Below are 3,582 nucleotides of genomic sequence, written 5' to 3'. Positions count from 1 at the left end.
CAGTCCGAGCCCCTTCTCCCGCAGCTGACCGGCGTGGGGCGGTGGCTCACGGCCCGCCGTGCCGTGCCGTGCCGTGCCGTGCCGTGCCTTTCGTCCCTGCCCCCCGCTGCGTGAGGGGCCCTTGAAAATCAAACTCTTCATTGAAGAGAGGTGGGCTGCTCCCTTCTTCCTAACGGAGCTGGAAAATCATTGTTAACCATCGAGAGTTACAGGGATGGCAGGGATGAGTGGCTGTGGTCTCATTGCAGCCCACAGCCTCCCTTTGCCACGGACGGCTCACGGATTGTTACTTATCCTCCAGGGGAATATTTCCTGCTCCAGTGGTAGGAGCACTGAGTGCCCGATCCGTGAGTAGGAGGGAGGGTCGTCACAGCGTGGCCTTTCTCTGTTTTGCTGCCACACACACTGTCAGAGGGCTGGGGGAGCGGTCCATGAGTCGGAGCACAGCCCGTTATTCAGGCTGTCTCACACTGCGCTACGCACAGTGGTGATGTTCTGCCTTGATCCCCTGCAGCAGTCAGAGGTACCTGCCTCACACATCTGCACACACTAACACCACAGAAACAATGGCGTCTGGTCCTCCTCTGCTCGTACCCAGTGTGATGGAGCTGTGTCCGAGAGCAATGGGGACCCTGTCTCTTCCCCCAAGCTGTGTCGGTGGCCTTGCAGCACCTCCCAGGCAGACGACTCCCTGGCTGCCACTGCCATCTCCACCACTCAGCTCAGTTCCCTGATGCTTATTTCCATGCTTGGAGGGGTTCTTTTAGCTCTTTGCATCAAGCACAACAGTGTCAACCTAACACACCTCTAGCTCCTAGAGCTAGAGGTGACTCCCCATCAGAAATAAGTGGTAGTCTGAAAAATGTTGCTCCCATCCCCTGCCCATGCACTCAGATACTGCCCCTGCTCTGATCTCCCCTGCTCCCAGCCAGGCTGGGTGCATACCTGTGCATCTCCTCAGCAGCTGCAACTACTGATTTTCATCTCTCGCTGTAAAGAAATGTCTCTAGTGCCCTAATCAGCTTCCTGAAGGCTCTCAGGAGCCACGGGTGTATGTTGAGTTACTAATTGCTCTCCACTGGAGTTGACGTCTCTGCGAGTCCTACCAGTAATCTTCCCTGCTGCATCCTGGCCATGCGGCATGCCTGAATCTCATCAGGAGGTTTAACATAAGGGATGCCGGAGGAAGGCTGTTCCATTAGCTAAAGCAAACCAAGGGCTTCAGCTCACACAGCTTGCCCAGTGTTAGGTTTGAGCCCAGGAGACTTTGCTCTAGCGAGCCCCCTGAGCTGAACGTGGGGGCTCAGTGTGTAAATGGCGATGCAATTTGGGGGAGAGGAGGAAAGGTCAGAGTGAGTTTAGAGCTGCTGTGAAGTCTTCACCCTCACCGCTATGTCCTGCGTTTCCCTAATGTTCAGGCAAACATCACAACCAGAGGGCAAATGTGTCCCTGTGCCTGCCAGAGGCGATCTGCACCCCCCTGCTGGTTTTTGGAGCAGGATCCCAGGGGAAGTGCAGTTCCTCTCTCCTTCCGGAGCGCAGATGAGGCTGCACATCGGTGAGATGTGAGAGCACCAAGATGAGCTCCAGATGGGAGCTGATGAGGCACAGAGACCTGCAGAGGCTGCAGGTGGCTGCAGCCATGGAGGAGAGGGCTCTTGAAGAGCAGAGGGAGGCTCAGGCAAGGCAGAATGAGGAAAGCGGGGGCTGAGAAAGTCTGCAAGTTCACTGGAGCAGAGCCAGGGGAAAGCTTGAAAATCATTCAGGCCTGCATCTTAGGACTAATGGGACTGCCCGGGGCACACTGCGTGTGACAGAGCCGGGAGCATTGGGATTGCGCAGCAGAAAGTCATCATCAATGACGCTGGTACACAAACTGGCAGCCACGTAAGCCCCAGAGCCTTGTTCACTGTTGGAACAGGCAACCGTGGTGAGGCTGCCACAGCCTCGCTCAGTGCTGCTCCACTGCCCAGAGCAGCCAGGAGCCCTCAGATCATGCCTTCCTACACCCACCCACTTGTTAGTCACCCTGAAAGTGTGAAGACCAGAGTGATGCTACGTGCTTTGCAGTTCAAAGCCTTCTGCATCCACCATGCCAGGGCATGCTCTGTGCCAGAGGGAAGGAGTCTCCCTGGCCAGGCAGGTAAGGGGCACAGCAAGGTTGGGACACCACAGCCCTGTCTATAGCAGCCCTTTGCAGCACCCAGACCCCTTCCAAATGGGACCAAAAGAAAAAAATCTTATCAGCTCCTCCTTGATGCTCAGGCTGAAGAGGGACAAGTTGAACTCCCAGAGGCCAGCCAGTGTGCCCAAGGCCAGCTGTGGGCTGGACAGGCAGGGCAGAAGTTAGCTGAGGTCCTGAAGCTAACGGCAACTTTGAAACAGCCTAAGGGGATAAAAGCAGAGTCCCCAAGTCCCCACAGCTAAGGGAAAGCCTTAATTACACTCTTCCTAGCTACAAATTACAGTAAAAATAGAAGAACGCTGCTTTGGTTTAGCCCAAGCCCTCCCTGGTATTAGTCATGAGCAGACATTCAAGACAAGTAAGAGCAGGGTGGGATATGCAGCGTGTCCCCCTGCATCCCCCCCCTCCCCCCCCGAGCATCCGACCGCTTTCACCTCGTGGGACCACCTAATTTTGATATCGTAACTCTCAGCAGAGCCGCCCTGTTTCCTGCTCTGTTCGCAGCTCTTCCTCTGCCCTGCCGGTGCTGACCCTCCCCTTGCCCCCAGGCTGCTGCCCGACCCCTGCTCCAGAGCCCAGAGCCTTTTGATTTTGAAATCCAGTCACTTTGCACGGAGGTACCTTTCTAAAGCTAGCTCTGAGTAACACCTCGAGCCTACGGTCTTGTTCCTAATGCAGCGCTTGTTGCTACCACAGCTGCTTTCTGTGTCAAAGGAACTAATTTGATCATAAAATCATGTAAGAGGGTTTTAACCTTCATTATTTCCAATTGCAGACTAATTTAAATGCAGTATTCAAAAGGCCCTGCAGCGTAATTACACAACCAACTGTGGGAAAATTAATGGCTCTTAATTGTACCATGGCAGCAAGGTGATACAGCATCGGCACTTTTTTCCAAGAAGATTTCTTCTCCAGAAGTGTCACCTCCACACCCCCCTCAAGGAGTCCCACTAGCTTCCCCAGTAAGCATCTTCTTGCGCACAGTGATGAATTCAGCCCTGCCGCGTAGCAAACCCTCACTGCCCTGTGATATTCCATACGCAGAGGCTGTTTATTTATTTGGGAAAATACTTCCTCTATTACCCATTGTTTCCAAGCAGCCCTTCTTGCTGGCTCAGTGCAGGCGCCAGGAGCGAGCAGGAGAAGGCTTCCCTGGCCCGCGGCTCCAGCCCGAGCCGGGCTCAGGGCAGGGACAGCCCTGCCGCGTAGCAAACCCTCACTGCCCTGTGATATTCCATACGCAGAGGCTGTTTATTTATTTGGGAAAATACTTCCTCTATTACCCATTGTTTCCAAGCAGCCCTTCTTGCTGGCTCAGTGCAGGCGCCAGGAGCGAGCAGGAGAAGGCTTCCCTGGCCCGCGGCTCCAGCCCGAGCCGGGCTCAGGGCAGGGACCTG

Source organism: Pygoscelis adeliae, unplaced genomic scaffold (assembly GCF_000699105.1).
Source record: "Pygoscelis adeliae isolate BGI_AS28 unplaced genomic scaffold, ASM69910v1 Scaffold308, whole genome shotgun sequence".
NCBI lineage: Eukaryota > Metazoa > Chordata > Aves > Sphenisciformes > Spheniscidae > Pygoscelis > Pygoscelis adeliae.
This window is presented reverse-complemented; position numbering follows the sequence as displayed.